Genomic DNA, 18,376 nt, shown 5'->3' on the forward strand with positions numbered 1-18,376 from the left:
TTGGTATCAAATGAAATGCTTTGACTAATAGAATACGGTACAGGTCGGACTCGATTATATACAGACTCGATTATACATGATTCGATTATATACAGGGTGCGGCAGCATAACTTCCTTTTTTAAAATGCGCACCACTCAGTTAGTTGATGTCATAGCGGAGCGCTTGTGGTCTCGTTCAAGAGGGAACACTGTAAAGTTTTGTCCCGACACGGTTCATTCGCCATCAAGCGTTGGAATAGTGAGGAGCGAGCCTTTGTCGTTGAGGTTTACTTTTCAAGCGGAGGTTCGGTTATTGCAACACAGCGTGCATTTCGGAATCGCATTAATTTAGCCTCGTTGGCTCCCGTCCCAGACCGCAAATCAATTGTTACATGGGTCACTACATTCAGACAAACTGCAAGTACGACAAAAGGAAGAACTGGAGCCCCTCGACCCGTTAGATCACCGGAGAACATTGAAGGACTGAGAGCGTCAATGTTGTGATCGCCACGGCGTTCTGCGCGCAAACACGCATCTGCCCTTGGACTGTCCGATCGTTATGTAAGAAGAATTTTTCGTGATGATCTTCATTTTCATCCCTATAAGATGGTGATAGTGCAGGAACTTTCAGAACGTGACTTCACGTGGTATGGGTCAAACAAAACATGCGCTACTGGGCTGACATCAACCCTCGAGAATTGCATCAAAAGCCTTTGCATTCACCCAAAGTCACAGTGTGGTGTGCAATTTCCTCAGCTGGAATTATTGGTCCCTGTTTTTTTTTGAGGAAAATGAGGTTACAGTGACAGTGAATTCGAACCGGTATGTAAACATGCTAAAAAAATTTTTTCCCCACGGCTAGAAAATTTGGATTTGGAGGACATTTGGTTCCAACAAGACGGTGCAATAGCACACACTTCAAGAGCATCGATGGCTGTTTTGAGGGAACACTCTCCGGAGCGCCTTATCTCAATTAGAGGCGATTTGGAATGGTCGGCACGCTCTCCCGATCTGCCCCCTTGTGATTTTTTTCTATGGGGTTTTTTGAAATCCCGTGTTTATGTGAACCGTTCAAGAACCCTACAAGATTTGAAGATCAACATCCAAGAAGAAATTGCCAACATAACACCTGCTATGCTAACAAGAGTTATGACAAACGTCAGAAATCGGTTTACGCAATGTATGGAGAATGGGGAACGTCACCTAACAGATTTGATCTTCAAAACAATGTAAATAAAAAAACTTCAGACATGTACCTACATTATGAAAAATAAATAAATATTTTCCGATGCATACAATAGTTTTTATTGAGTTTTGAAAAAAGGAAGTTGCCGCACCCGGTACAATTTTGACTCGATTATATTCAGTTTGGATTTTTTTTTATATTTCAAGTATGGCTTAATTCATGAAAAAATTTAACCTTTCACCGTTAAGGTGAGTTTTAAGTGGCTATTACTTGTACAGTGGGGTAAAAATCGTGATTTTTGAAGATTTGGCTTGAATTTTCACCAGGAATTGTTTATATCGATATTGCAGCCAAATTAAGAAAGATAGAAGTTGTGCGTCAAAGAACAAATTGTGGAGCGGTTAAAGAACTTCATTTTAATTGATAGAAACAATCTAGTTTAATATAAATTTTTAGGATAAAATTAATAATAACACATTAAAAATTTCACTTCCAAAATGTTATTAAAATTCACTGATTTAGTGGTTCCACTACTATATCCTGTACTAAATTTTCTCATCTTTCAAATGAAAGCATCGGAAAGCATCGTCTTCCGTAGCGTACTTTTTGATGTAGAGCCAGTTTGAAGCAACAGAGTCCGAAACAAAAAAAAAGTTTTGTAACTCTGTCAATGTTGAAATTCGAACAAATGCGTAGAAGGATTTTTTTCATCAAATATGATCGTCTATCACCTTCTGAGAGAATCTGGATAAATTATTTTTTTTCATGTGAGAAAGGTGTTTTCTGACTTTAAGAGGAAGAATCAAAAATCGAATTCCTCTTTTATTTTCAAAAAACGAAAAATACATGCAAAAAAAAAACAAATAAAGAAAAAAAATGTTTTGACTCGATTATCCGGAGTGAAAAAAAAATCAATACTCCGGATTATCGAGTCCGACCTGTATTTGCAATTTAAGAATACATTGTGGACCTGTAATCCGAAATCTTGTAATTTGGAGCCCGACTTAGAAATTTGAGTCCAGACATTGAAATCAAGTGTCAGGGATCTGAGTTTATCATCTGAGTTCATCAGAGTATTGAAGTTATATCTGAAATTTTGTGTTCGGATTCCGATATTATTGTACAGTTGTTGTGAAGAAATCATATCATAAAGTAATGAAATTTAAAATGCAATTTAAAAGACACGTACTAAAATACGAAACCTCCATAGCATATCACCTACCATTCGGGACTGGACATATGCAATAAAAGTAACCGTTTTTCCTCGCTCTCTTTACTATAGTCACAAATCATGGAGCATCATAAAATTATATATCGACCCTTGCATTTACACCTCATCTACCGAAACGACTACACTAAACTCCATTGCCATCATAATTTTGCAGGGCGGGAACTACTAGGGTACCCGTTTTTTTCGGAAAGGAACCGCTGCTATTCGCTCTGCTGCCGTTGCCGATCTATGCATTACACAATAGTCCTTCCAAGAGAGCGACCACACGAAAAAAAACCCAACCCATACACGAATCGGCGCCAAACAGAATGAAATGAAACCTCATCTGACAGCGAAAGAGAGCGCACCGAAAGAAGATCGCGCGCATTGGTGCCATAATTTATAATATGCATATTTCGGTGGGTACCACGAAAATACAAGAAAAAAAGCTGAATCAACCTTTACACACGCTGAAAACATAACGAATGCTGAAGGTGGGTGGGAGGGGTATGCATGTTTGGTGGAATATTTTCACAGCGATGAACACACATTTATTTGGCTTGGAGTAGCTGCCGTCGTAGTGCCGAAAAAAAAGTGAAACTCAAGAACGGTACGATCCCGCCGTATGTTGAGAGGATTCGAAAGGTGCGCGCGTTTCGATCCAGACGGCGAGATCCCTCCTGGAAGCGACCGCACATTATGGGCCCCCGAAATCGTACATTTCCATATAATTGTGGGGAAACCGCGAAGCGGTTCGATGATGTTATATTCTTATACTTCAGCGAATCGTGCCAAGAGAAAGTAGGTCTTGTGTAATCGCACGGACTTATATCCACGCGGGAACTGCTTTTTTTTTGCAGGCTATTTGGCCTTTAGAGTTCAATCCATGTTCGTGAATTTACTACAACAAAATGCATTCATTATTAAAACAATGATCACCACGCAAATCTCACGATGTTCCAAAAACAAAAACGAAATCGGCACAAATTGGCAGTTCAGCCCGTGTTGGCGTGACGTAACACGAGATTGACTACGCAAAAGGATCCCGATTGCTGTGGAACCGAGGCCGAGGAAAAAGTGACCACAACGAACCGATTTTCCGTTCACTCGCCGCTGAGAGAAAGGATTCTGATTCGTTGGGTTTAATAATTTTGGATTTTCTTGTTTCTCGCGTTTCGTCATGTAATTGCCAGGGACGATATTGAGATAATCGCCTTTGGCGATTGGTGTAAGGGAGAAAAACAGCTGTGGGAAAGTGATAAAGTAATCTGGTTTCACATAATGATAAAAAAAATATTGTCAGTTCCATCTCATTTGGAACGGTGATTCCGATTGGAAACTGTTTCAATAGAACAACAGAGCATTTCCAGGCTGAACGACATATCTTAGAACGAATTGCTCAGAAATCGTTGGTTTTATTTTTCATAAAATATAGAGCACATCTACTTCAATTGTTTGTAAAAAACCCAACTGTCTGTCAGATCGAGTAAGATCTCCTCCACATTTTGAAAGTATTCGTTTAAAATACTTATTTTTTTCAGTGCCACTGATATCACAATATTGATGTGTCATTTTCAAGCCACAAGGTGGATTAACTAAACTTATTGATGTACGATAAAGATCGCCTCTGTCCCACAATTCGCAAACCCGAACGATGATCGCAAGAATATTTTGACCTTTTCGGATCGCATTTCTGCAGCTTGACATTGCTGCTCTGCACCCCTTTCCCAAGCCTTCTCCTCCACCGGAGCTCACTCTGGTAATGGTCGATACGTCGTCCGTTTGCTACCTTTTCAGTCCAACTCACTGTTGAACATCGCGTGGACACCCCGCGAATGCATCGCATCGAATTATGGCGTGTTGTTACTATTATTGTTTTAGCGTGAGTTTGTCCCGTTCTTCTGCCCTTATTTTGGTGTACCATATGAGCGGTTTGCGATGCTGTCCTGTCCGCGGTCTGACCCAGACAAACCGGACCATTAACGGGTCCCTGGCAGACGTCGTCTTGTTTGGGACAAGAACTGTAAAACATAAGAAATAGGCATGAAGATGTGAAGATGCAGAACAAGAAATAACAATTGGTGCCGCGGCTGCTGCAGTCGTTGTTCTTCAACAGCGCTTAATTCGGTTACTGTTGTTGTTGTTGTTGTTGGTACTTTCAATACATCTTGCATTGAGCCGGTCATATGCCAATTCAGAGGGGGCTACACTTTCGATTGCGTAACAATGTTGTGTTTTTTCGCTTTTGTTTTCGGTGTTCTGTGCCTTTTTCACCGTTCGCAGACTATTTCGCGCGATTCGAAAGTTGGATACAGCTTCGGTGTCCTTGAACGTAGGTAGGTACACTGTGTCAATTTATTTTCATGTTTCGCTACATCTTGAGATGGAAAGCGCCCAGACCGAGGCCAGAGGTTCATGAAACACCATGAGAGCATTTTTATGTTCTAGAATGTTAACAGTAATTGTGAATAATTTTGCTCGCCTCAAATTTGGAACCCTTATCTGAACAAAATGTATTTCTTGATCTAAAACTCACAGCCCATTGAAGCTACGAAGATCCTTTCCATCAAGTGTGATTCTCTATCATGAAGGATTTTCAGCAACCTCATACCCTGTATAACTGAATAAACGAATCACTACCAGTGGAAATGATGCCTGATATTTTATGCAAATTAGATTAAAATTAAAATTAGTATTGAAGTAGTGTTCGGAATTTGCATCAAGTTTCTTTGCATTATTCAATTTCCGAACACTTCATTTTAAATGTAAATTTGCTGAACTTTAATGTTATAAATAGTTGAATAATGAGAGCCTTGACAGTCTTTGGGTTATAGTCAGACATAGACAGTCAGTCGGTCGTTTAGTCGCTATCTCCCTCTACCGCCTCGACTATATCATTTCATTATTCCCAGTCAAATTGTCCTGATTGCATCCCCCAAAATGATTTCGTTCCTCTCTTTCTCTCTCCCATGTACATGTGCATGCATCGATGTTTGAGTTCATCGTGGTTTGACATACGCCACAGGTGAACTAGATTATTTTGTATCGTACAAGAAAATTACTTACACGTATAAAATAACGTGCAGTGTGTGTGCGCTATTATGCACGTTATTTACTAATCCTAACGCGAGGACCTTTATAGCATACCTGATAACTGTCTAAGTTCGTTGGTTTGAGTTCACAATGGGTAGACAATAAACCGTCCATTGATGGGGTATCTTCTTTTTTGCATCAGAAATCATGTTTTCGTTCCTCTTTACATGGACGTAAAATAAGATTGTGTACGCAGGTATGAAATTAGTGTCAGGGGGAAATGGAAGTGTGGATTGAAGTCAGTTGAATGAAGAGGCAGATTTGTATTCATTAGTCGAGACAGTTAAAATAACCACTGACTGGACTAGTTCACCAGTCATCCTCGCTAGTCAATTCATTTTCTAGTCAAATCACTTTTTGTTGGCGACGACTGTCGAAGCAGTTATAGTCGAAGCGAAGCTACTGAGAGTAGAGTCGGTCCTCATTTTTCACCTTCGAAGATTTCGGGTCGTGTAAGGGACTATGGTAAATGGATGAAAAAATTGTATGGAGTTGTATCTAGGACACGACCGCATATCTTCGACGTAGAACTACGCAGTTATCCTATGCAATTCACTTGTTTACCACTTCGAATATTATTTTAAAATGCATCGAAATTTTTGTAATAAATTATGTTCTTCGTTACAAATAAATTTGATGAACGTCCTTTTACGTTAGATATGATGCCTCGGACTACCAAAATATGTGAACGGAAGAATTGTCAATCGATCATTGTATTTCACATTTCCCTCTGAAATTATTGCACATCTCATGTTTACGTAGTTCTTGAACCGCGAAATTTCATTTACCTAAGGTATCTGAAATAACGCTTTTCCCAGGCTTCTCAGTTTAAAAGGACGTTTTAGGGAAACATATTCCGGTCTGCACAACGACAAGCGAGTACAAAAGTACTCAACACCCAAAAATACCCTCGACTTGCATGTATTTGCAAAGCGGATTTCTCCAGGCACATTAATTTTGAAGTCCGTGTTAGGGAAACATAGCTCAGTGGGAACAAAAATACCCTCGACTTACATGTTATGATGAAGCAGATACCGCCAGGCACATTGATTTTGAAGTCCGTGTTAGGGAAACACAGCTCAGTGGGAACAAAAATACCCCCGACTTGCATGTATATTTTCAAAACGGATTTCCACAGCTACATTGATTTTGAAGTCTGTGTTGGGGAAAGCGTAAATCAGGCCAATCAAAACTTAGCAGCTAGAGCGTTTAGATAACGCTAGACATTTTACAGTTATTCAATTTTTCATCTCATGAAAAATAACATTTTATTAATTGTGATAGATGCGTAGAAATATTTCCTATCAATTGATGCAAACATTTTCCCGATCTGTCAAGAAATGTTCGAGTTATAATCGTTTGAAATACGGGTAGGGTTAGCACACAAATCGGGAGAATAAATGTATGGGAAAAAAGTAGGTTCTTCCACTTTTAATGAATTTAAACCGTTTTTAGATTAGCGAATTGTAATGTATAGCACATCAAACAAATCTTAGAGAATTTTCAATTCGATTGCTATGCAAATCATGAGAATTCGTTCACAGTGAAAATAGATATTAAAGTTAACTTTATTTCATAAAAACGTGACCTGTTTTCTGATTTGGCACCCTTCCTGAAAGACGTAGTTCTACGTCAAAAAATTATATTTTGTGCAGAAATATTCATTAAATTAGTATTGAAGTAGTGTTCGGAATTTGAACACTTAATTTCAAATGAAAGTTTACTAAACTTTAATGGTACAAATAATTATATAATGAGACCCTTGACATTCTTTGGGTTATAAGCTTCATTTCAACATCATTTACAGGTATCGATACAGCCTATAATTTATAATATTAAGCATTTGCAAAAAAGTGAAAGTCGAAACCAATAATAAAATGTTTGCGTTAGCAAATTTCGTAAAAAAAACAAGCATCGTATTTTTTTCAGTTTTTGTCAACTTTCAACTGTTTCGTTTGCTGTTTTCATGTTAAGTGCTAGAGAAGTAAGAATCTACAATAAATGGATGAAAACACTGATATTTTGTGCAGAAACATTTATTTAAATTAGTATTGAAGTAGATTTCGGAATTTGAATTGAGTTTTGACGTATGATTCAAATTCCGAACACATCATTTTCAAATGAGAATTTACTGAACTTTAATGTTATAAATAATTGCATAATGAAAACCCTAACATGCTTTGGTTTATAAGCTTCATTTTTAAATTAATTTACAGGTATCGATACTGCCTATAATTTATAATACTAAGCATTTTGTAAGGGGGGTTCTGTGCGAGCCTTTTAAAATCGCCGACTTTTGCGCCAGAGGACCAATGTCCTCTGTCGGGATTCGGATTGATTGTTGCCCGGACCAGCGCGTACCGTAGGCCTCGCTACAGTATCCTCCTTCAAATTGCGGCTTGCCACACTTCCCAATTTGCTGACGAGAATTTCGAAAAGTTTCTCAGTCGTTTTGAGGAACCCAATCTTTCTTTCTAACCGAAACTAAATAAGAAAATGTTACTAATTTTAAAATAAACCGCTAATATTTTAATAAAAATTAACCAAATCTTTTCCAGAAATTTTCCGAATCTTTGTTTCTTATTTTCGTCAAGACACCTAACTCCTTTTCCCAACAATTCCAAATTACTTGTGACGTCACTCTTTACTTTACGTGTTTTCCTAACTCTATGATTCTCCTACTAACACAATATTTTGTCCCTACTAATTGGTGTCGTTTTACGCGTAACTGTGGTGGTGGTCCGTTATATAGCGTTCTGTTTCAGGGTACTCACTTTAATTGATGTTTTAATACCGGGATGGGCCCACTCGTGCAGCAACGGTGGGGTTTTCAAATGGTGGAGCAGCGTGATGATTTATTCCGCTCCGACACCACAACTCTCACCGACGTGAGTTCCGGTAAATCTCGCTGGCGTTGGTGGACTTTCCCGTCCTGAGCTTACCGTGTTGGAGTAGGGTCGCGTGTAGCGTGCGACTCACACGGGCCGAGCTTCCCTTCCGTTGACCAACGCGCTCCAGAATGGTCTATAGTGGTACGCAACCACGAGGCGATAGACCACTCCGGGGGATTTTCCGTAGCACCAAGATCTCACAGCGATGGCTGATCGCCGGAACGCAAGCGCAGTCCAAACTAGGAATCGGGCACGTAAATGTAACATGTACACGGAGCCACCAAGGCTGTATAAATTGCCTTTCATTATTATAAAATCATCAAACCAATGTTGCTTTAATAAAAATTTACCTCCGTTTTACTGGGTGCAAAGCACACTGCTGCACTAACTTTTAATTGTACTGATTGATTGTACAAATGTCCTAAATAAAATTTAACACAATGATTTATTGATATTTTTATCCAAATCACTCCGAAAATTTCTGGAAATAATCAAAACTTAATACTCGAAACGTTTTGAAACTATTTTTACTGTTACTTTAAAAAAAAAAACTACTCAAAATAATGTCACTCGTTTTCACCAAAATTGAACTTCTTCGCTCGGCGGCTCAGAATGGAAAGGTCGATTCCTCTGTTCTTTCCGATTGCGAAACCTTTCAAATCTTCTAGTAAATTTTTTTATACTTCTGTCTCTACTTCCGGATCTTTAGGCATTCTATAATCTAGAATTTTCGTCGAGGACTACTAAGTTCTTGATCGATTATTCTGAGCGTCTGATTCTATTCGTGGTCTGATATCTAACATTAGGCGTAACTCAATTTAAAATTTTCATGAAACGACCTACTCGTTTCAATTTACAAAAAAAAAGTGTCTATCGAAAACCAGTGAAAAAATGTTTGCATTAGCAAATTCCGTAGAAAACGAGCATCGTGAATTTTTCAATTTTTGTAGTTTAAACTATTTTAATTGCTCTTTATATGTTCGTTCGGTAAGAATCTCGTTACGAATCTACTATAAATTGTTAAAAAAAACTTTTATGCAGAAATCTTTATTAAAATTAGCGTTAGCGTGTTCGTAATTTGAATCATGTTCCGATGTATGAAACGAGTTCCGAAAGAAAATGTTTGAACACACTATTTCCCGGCAAATACAGCGATAGTTCCCAAAATGGAGCACAAGAACAAACCAATTATGGAGCAACAATATAAAATGACCATTTGTTAGCAATTGTTTGCAAGCTTTTTCCTTGCAAAACGCAGGTCACAGGTGCAAACCAACGAGAGTAAAATTGATTTTCTCAGTCAGGTTTTCAACTTAAACCACAAAACCGGGGTCCTGAAGTAACAGGTCGAACTCGATTATATATTGATTCGATTATTCCATTCCATGCCAATATAGTGGTTCTTCGATTTCCGTGAAAAGTGGTAGTTTTGTTCTTTATCGCAAAATATCAGACCCGCATTTTTTTAATTTTTTTGTTAGGGTGACCATTTCCATTCTAAGGTGGTTCAAAAATTAATTTTTTTAATTTGTTTTTTTTTTTTTTTCCAAAAATGACTTTTTTCAAAAAACCATAACTTCTGAACTACTGGACCGATTCAGATTAAACCAGTTAACTGGTCTTTTTTGAGAAAATACTAAATCATGTTAAATCATGTTAAATTTGAAAAACAACTCAAAAACGATAAAAAACACACACCTCTGATTTTTTGATATGTCATGTAAAAAATCCTCAGCTTGCAAGAAAAAATATTAGGCTGTCAAAAAAGTCCTGTGGTATTTCCGCGAGGTGTCGTTGTAAGCGCGTAGTTCTAGTTGTATTCATTGTATCGTCATATCGTCATACTATAGCTTGTTGGAAAGGTATTTTATAGTCCTTGACAGTGTTTTGTTTGGTTAAGTCGTTCGTGAGTTATAGTGTCGCAAATATGGAGCAAAATAAAGAGAAAATCCGACATATTTTACAGTACTACTATGAAAAAGGCAAAAATGCATCTCAAGCTGCCAATAAAATTTGTGCAGTTTATGACCCGATACAGTTTCCATTTCCACCGCACAACGATGGTTTCAACGTTTTCGTTCTGGTGTAGAGGTCGTCGAAGATGCGCCACGCTCCGGAAGGCCTGTCGTCGAAAATTGCGACAAAGTCATCAAACCGTTATTAACCATTTGAAGAAGCTTGGATTCACAAAGAAGCTCGATGTATGGGTGCCACACACGTTGACGCAAAAAACATCTTTGACCGTATCGACGCATGTGAATCGCAACAAAATCGACCCGTTTCTGAAGCGGATGGTGACTGGCATCCGCTTCAACGTGAAGCGCAAACGGTCGTGGTCGAAGCCCGCTGAAGCGGCTCAGACGGTGGCCAAGCCCTCATTAACGGCCAGGAAGGTTCTGCTGTGTGTTTGGTGGGATTGTCAAGGAATAATCTATTATGAGCTGCTTCCCTATGGCCAAACGCTCAATTCGGACCTGTACTGCCAACAACTGGACCGCTTGAAGGTAGCACTCATGAAGAAGAGGTCATATTTGATAAACAGAGGCCGCATTGTCTTCCATCAGGACAACGCCAGGCCACACACTTCTTTGGTGACGCGCCAGAAGCTCCGGGAGCTCGGATGGGAGGTTCTTTTGCATCCGCCGTATAGTCCGGACCTTGCACCAAGTGATTACCACCTGTTTTTGTCTATGGCGAACGAGCTAGGTAGTCAGAAGTTAGCCACAAAAGAGGCCTGTGAAAATTGGCTATCCGAGTTTTTTGCCAATAAGGAAGCGAGCTTCTATAACAGGGGTATTATGAAGTTGGCATCTCGTTGGGAACAAGTCATCGAACAAAACGGCGCATATTTGACTTAAAACAGATGATTGTAACTAATTTTATGAACAAATGAAAATTCAAAAAAAAAAATACCGCAGGACTTTTTGGACAGCCTAATATAAAAAATATATTGCGCCCTAGGTGCCGAAACCATGTAAACTAGAACAAAACGAACACAATCGATCATTACGAAAACCAAAGCCAACATTCTTGCGAGTAAAATATTTTTCCACAAAAGGCTAGCTTATTCGCTTTAAATTAATATATCGATTATCTGAATCGGTCCAGTAGTTCAAAAGTTATGAATTCTTCAAACAAATGCATTTTGGCTGTTCAGAATTTGAGACAAATGTGATTTATGTAATTTTTAGTTTTTCACCATGAAAATATATTTGTAAATCAATTTTTGTGAAGTCAAATGAAATAGAAGGCTCTATTGTATCCAAAAATCAAATTAATTTCGCGAAAAAGTATCATTTTGAGTAATGATACACTGTTTAATGGCCATCAAAGCTTAAGTGTTCGGAATATGAGACAAAACGGTACAGTGGCTCCGATTTGAATGTAACTTTGCACACTCGTTTGGCTCAGGTAACTGTTTTTTTATTGAAAACTCCAAAACTATTCTTAACATATTTCAAAAAGTTACGAAAATAAACTTTTCCATAAATTATTCTTGCTTCAAAAAGTTGTTCGAAAAGCTTTCTCGGGTCAGCAATGATAGAAGGATCTAGTGAAAAAAAAGTTACGACGAATATATTTTTAATTCATCTTTTGGATCCATTATTCAGTACTAGTGTTGTCTGAAAAAATGAAATTTTTACCAATGCGCCCATTTTCGCGAATTCGCATCTTTTGAACCACTTAACCGATTTTCGACTACTTGACTTCAAGTGAAAGGTATTTAGATAGACTTTCCGCAAAGAATATAATGCTGCCACTAAAAAACATACTTCCAGGCGAAAAGTTAAAAAAAAATCACCTAAAATATTGAAATTTATTTCTGTACCGGGGTGTAAGTTTAAAGTTTCGAAAACGAGAGTGTTATATTTGGAGTGCAAGGTTTTGAACACTAATACCTTTTTGCAGGCTCAACGGAGGGGTATGATAATCTCTCCATTCGAAAGATAAAATGTCTATGAATTATATGCATGTTACCCATTGGCCCGAAACTTGTTTCAATAGCTTAAAAACAATAATAATAATAACACAGACTTCAAAATCAGGGAGCTTGGGGAAAATGATATAAATAAATGAGAAAATAAATGAAAATGACTATACTTTTGTACTCGTTTGCATTTGTGCAGAGAGGAATGTTTTCCTAATACGGCTCGGTTATTCAAGATTCCATTGGAAGATATCACTTCATGTCTTCAACTTCTACGCTAGCCGTTCGATGATCGGGCAAATATTGATAACCAGTTGCTGCGATAACGTCGATTGATTCAACAATATGTGTTCAACGTGCATGTCAAAATCAAATCTGAGTACCTAAAGTTCATCAAATCAAGCAAATTTGCGGTTAGAGAAGTACGAAAACTTGGGAGATTCAATAACTTCAAAGGGAAATGTAAAATACACTGATCGCTTGATAATTCTTTCGTTCACATATTTTAGAAGTCCACGATAACTGAATGAATTTATGCCATACGTAAAAAGATAGACTTAGTGATTAGATTCACATGCAACGAAGAACGTAATCTACCATAATACTCATGCATTGACCGAAATTGGGTTTTGTTTGCAATTTATTTCGGAAATTCCTCCATTCAATCACTAGTTTAATAAATATTTTAATCAATACAAATAAATGATTACTGAGCCAACGGTAGCCCTACATCAAGCTTGCGGATAGGTATAACCGACCATAGTTTTTTTTTCGTTTTGTTAGATACATAATTATTCTCCACAAAAAAAAAAATGATGATTTCGAAATAATACTACGCTGTAGAGGCGACTCTTCTGGCCGTGAATTTCACACTAACATTCCTTTCCTTCGCCTGGTGATTGTAAGGACGTGGCCAACGTCGTCATTGACTATTTATAGCTCTCTTCACCATAACTTGCACAATGAGAATGTATGCTACTCCCAAGTTCAAGCTCAATTTTTAGCCCTGAACCTGTAGTATAACTACTTTTGTGACAAAAAAGGATAGGTGATGTCGGGGACATAAACGGAGCGACATAGGACCACGTCAAGGGGCTTTCGATTTAAATAACTTATTGAATATCCAATTAGTTTTTCCCTGTCTCTTAGCAAAGTTGCATCTTCGACACTTCGAAAAACACAGTTTTCAAAGAAATAATCAACACATTATGCTACCGAAGAACTCATTGCATCAAAATACCTTCTTAACACTGGAACTTTGACGCCACTTTCAACCCGGAAACAATGCTCGAAATTACGAAAATTTAATAATCGATCGGTGAGTCTATTCCTAGACTCACAAAAGCTCTACCGACAAAAAAATAATTAAAATCTATAAATAACAAATACCAGATTTACTTTTTCAGCTTTCACACATCGTATATACCAGGGAATCTCAAACTATTTTGTCAACAGACCCTTTCTCCAGAATGGAATGATGCCATCGACCCCTATAGCCAAATTAATTTGAAATTTTATCTTTATCTCATTCATACAAAATACTTACCAATTCAAAAACATTGCGATTAGTGAAGTGAGTCAATTTGACTTCATATTCTCAACAATAATTAAACATAATATTAAGTAAATATCAAGTGTAATTAATAATAATAGAAATTACAGCAATAATACACTTATACTTATAATTTATACCGTATCTTGGATGTTTCGAATGAGAACATGTGTTAATTAATAGGGGTCGATTTTAGACCTCGTCGACCCACAAAATCAATTTTCGCTTATGTCGACCCCTGGAAAACCGAAACCGACTCCAAGGGGTGAAACTAAAAATTGAAGAGAGAGAGGAAAAGAGAGAAACATGGAAAGAGGAAGAAAAAAGAGAGAGAGAGAGAGAGAAAGAGAGAGAGAGTGAAAGAAATAGAGAAAGAGAGAGAGAGACAGAGAGTGATAAATGAAGAAAGAGAGAGAAAAAGTAAGACAGAGAAAGAAACAATGAGACAAGAGAGCGAGAGAGAAAGGGGGAGAGAGAAGGAGAGAGCGAGAGAGAGTGAAAAAAAGAGAGAGAGCGAGAGAGCGAGAGAACGAGAGAGAGAGAGAGAGAGAGAGAGAGACAGAGAGAACGAGAGAGAGCGAGAGGAAGAGAGAGAGCGAGAGAAAGAGAGAGAAAAACAGAAAGAATGAGAGAATGAGTGAGAGAGTGAGAGAAAGAGTGAGAGTGAGAGAGAGAAAGAGAAAGAGAGTGAAATTACACAGAATGCTTTCTTTGAGTGAACCTAAATCATTCATAACATTCCATTGCGACATTTACGATGGTCTAGTTTCATAATTCCCCAAATGATACTTCGGCTATACAGATATATGCCGAAGTAATTCTAGTCAAAACGAAGCGACTTAGAGGAGAGTCGATTTTCAAGTTTTTTCTTCGAAAATGTCGGACTTATGACTGAGGCTTTTGGGCTTCGGAACAGTTTATGGGCTATTGAAGTTTTTGGGTTAATAAGTAACAATCAAAAGCATCCATAGATCTTTTATCTTTTGAATGAAGTGATTACCACTCCACGCTCTCGTAACGAAACCTTCAACTTACATCCCAATTCAAAAATAAAAGAGGTAGTCCTACGCCAAAATGGATACATCTAGAGCATTCAACTTCTATAAAAAAACACTCAAAGCACACAGCCACAAGACCGGCAGCTTGAATGCTGCAGATTTTCCCAGAAGTCATGAAACTTTCCGCACAATCGCTTGAACTCAATGTCACTGTGGCATCATCTTTCTATTTAGCCCGCATCGCTAGTGCTTGTATAATATCAGTGTGAAACCATTTTCTGCTATCCACAAATCAGTCAAAAAAGTTAGAGTCTTTCTGTCGAATCCATAGAGACTCTAAATTCAAAAATCATTTTAAAAACCATTTCTTTAAGAGTTTCGCCTCAAAAGAGACATTTTTTTCAGGTTAATATTTTTCCTAGAAAGGCTATCTCAAACAATTCAAAAGTTATAAGTTTTTTTTTAAAAAGTGTATATTCGGCTGTTGTGGCTGAGTGATTAGCGTTACACATTATCATGCTGGGAATTCGGGTTCGGTTCCCGAAGGATTTTTCGTCAATGAAATTATTTCCACTTGAGCGTATTCTAGAGCTTGCCACTCTGAATATATTCAGGGTGTGTTATTTGGCATAAGAAATCTCATCTAAGTACTACTAAAAATAACCCAAGGTCCACCTAAGTTGAAATGGGAAAAAACCCTCGGAGAACATTAGTGCCATTCTAGAAGAATCAATATATGTTATGTAAAAAATGCGAACTTTCCAAAAATTATATACACAATTGGGGATTCTGCAGAAAGTTGTATAACTTCATCTTCTCAGTTGAACTTTGTGCCTGCGATTGTTCCATTCTATCCAACATTCACAATTTTGATTAATCATCGTAGCTATCGAACGCTAACCTTTACTCCATTATCTAGTTGAGAAACAGTAAAGTATTTCGCAAAAGCACCCCATTAACTAACCTCAACGTAAACGCATAAAAATGACAGACAGCATCAGAAACTAACAACGGCAGCATCAACAGCAGCAACGGAATAGTTTGCAATACAAATCCGAGCCCATAAATGCGAAATCAGCTTCTCGCGCCGGAAAAGTGGGTTAATTACACCTGTCCGAAAGGAGTCAATGACAATCGAATCCTCTCCACCAGAGAGCCTTGGATGTGAAATAAAACCACTCTGCGCCATTTGTGCTCCACTGCTGTCACGCCGAGGCTTTTAATTCTACTACCAGAGAGATGTCATTTCGTTTGCGGTAATTTAATAGCTCTCAGAAAAGTGAAAATCAACCGAAAAAAAGTGCAAAGTGCAGTGGGCAAATCGAGTCGCTCGGAGCCATTTCGGTTTAATGAATTTACTGCCGCTACTTCGCTACGACGGGTCGATCTCAGCAGAAATAGTCATGGTACGAAACATGGGTTGTGAAATGGAAGGAAAATAACAAAAAAAAAAGCAACATATCTCTCTTCTATTTCTAGTTTTGAATGTCAAGAGAAACGCTTGCTCCCCCGAGCACCTCCCATGTCGCCACTGATCGATGTATCCAACGCTCAGAGCGATTGCAGCATCGAGACTTGAATGCACAGAGCTACGCATAACAGCCATTAAGAGTGTGCTCTAAGCGAATCAGTTTTCCAAAATAGACACGCTGAGGCATGAAAGCCAAAATGGCAAAAAGGATTGGAAGCAGAGACAAACACATACGCAGGTCCCGTGCGACTTGCGGCGGAGACCGAGACCTGTTGTGTTAATCAGCGCATAAAACTACGTCTCGATGAATTCACCGCCATCCGGTGTAACCATGCTCCCCCCTTCTGTGGCTGCCACCACTGCCCCCAAAACCACGAAAGGTGGCCCATACAAAGTTAACCCCCAAAGCCTCTGTCGGCGGTAAGCCGATGTGCGCGAACCATGCGTCGTCTGCTGTTGTCGATCAGAGCCACTCTCCACTCTCTCTCTCTCTTTCTCTTGCTGTCTCTCGCTCACTCTACCTCCTCGTCAGTGTATGTTGCCATGCTGAAACATTTCGTCAATTTTTTTTTTCGTTCAAAGTGTTCTTGCATAACCGAGCGGGTCTGACGAGATTCATGAAGTAACGTAATCCAGCCCCAGTCGGTGGCAGTTTTCAGCATCAACAACCACCGCAGCAGCTCCATCATCATGCTTCGATATCATTAACCGCCAGCACTGGTTGGATCGGTCCGAGGGGGCTGTGTAGGGCACACGGGAGGAGGTCTCCGCTGACACTGACTGTGCAACACGACCACGAAACAACGGCACACCACGGCCAAGGGGCTCTCACGGGCCCGACAAGCTCTTGAATTCTACTGGAAACTAATCAAACCATGACGACTGTGACCACTCGGGGCTTTTTTCGAGATGGCCGTTTGCCGTTTGTTGTGGGTGGTGGTGGTGCTGGGAACGGGAATGAGTCGAGGCGAGGATCGGCTGAAGATGATCATATTTAGAACAACTGAATGGCGTTTGGGGGATTGGAAGTGGACTCATGCGTAACGAACATGAATTGTGACTAGGAATGAGCATATGATTACTAACGAATCATAGTTGAAGGACACTTTATATTAGTAAGACGTACTTTCACTAAAATGCCCAGAAATACATTATTTAACTATCTCGTTAACTCAAAATTCAAGCAATGGCTAAATCTGTAATCTCAATCTATGTTGCGTTTATATAAGCTGAAATGATCGCTACAAAAAACTTCAGTTTATGGCTTGGAATATTAGCAAGAATGGCCTTTGAACATTGTTGTTTTTGACGCGTCTTCAAAAAGATGAGGTTGTCGTTTCTTGTTCTGTTTATGCTCAAATTTCTCTTTGAGGATCCTGTGCATCGAACTTTCAGACATTCGCTGTTTATCTGATAAAATCATACTTGACTTGTCGTGGAAATTGACGGAAGCCTATCTAATTCAATTAATATCCTGTCAGGTGTTCCTCAAGGATCAGTGTTGGGCCCTCTTTTGTTTTCATTATTTATCAACGATTTGTCATCTGTCTTGAAATTTTGTTCTATTCATATGTTTGCAGATGATGTGCAACTGTACATTTGCTCAAACGATGGTGATTTAGAAGATATGGGACGTCGTATTAACTATGATCTCAACAATGTTTCACGATGGTCATCGAAAACTAAAACTATCAATAACAAAAAAATATAATATGCGCAAAAAGTTGCAAATCTTGGTGTTATTTTCCAATCTAACCTCGAGTGGGACTCTCAAATAAATGCACAATATGGTAACATCTATGCAGGTATACCACATCTTCGACTTACAGCAGAAATGCTTCTTGTGTCCACCAAGCTTTTGCTATTCAAATCTCTTCTATTACTTCCTTTTTCCTATGGATCAGAACTGATTTTGAACGCCTCAGCCGCAGCGTTTGACAGACTGATGTTCATTCCATAGTTTCTTCAAATTACGATGTTATGTCACTTTATTTAAGAGAATTCATTTCGGTCCTTACTATCGTAGTGATAAGTTGTAGCCTTTCAGAAGTTCCAGAGTTCGTCATTT

General features: G+C 38.6%; 1 protein-coding gene across 7 annotated transcripts in view; it reads right to left on the reverse strand.

The window, feature by feature from the left end:
- LOC129771504 (nuclear hormone receptor FTZ-F1-like) overlaps positions 1-18,376 on the reverse strand; it is a 443,987-nt gene that overhangs the window by 228,490 nt on the left and 197,121 nt on the right. The gene's annotated exons all lie outside the window — the stretch shown is intronic.

This window comes from Toxorhynchites rutilus, chromosome 2 (genome assembly GCF_029784135.1).
Source record: "Toxorhynchites rutilus septentrionalis strain SRP chromosome 2, ASM2978413v1, whole genome shotgun sequence".
NCBI classification, from domain to species: Eukaryota; Metazoa; Arthropoda; class Insecta; order Diptera; family Culicidae; genus Toxorhynchites; species Toxorhynchites rutilus.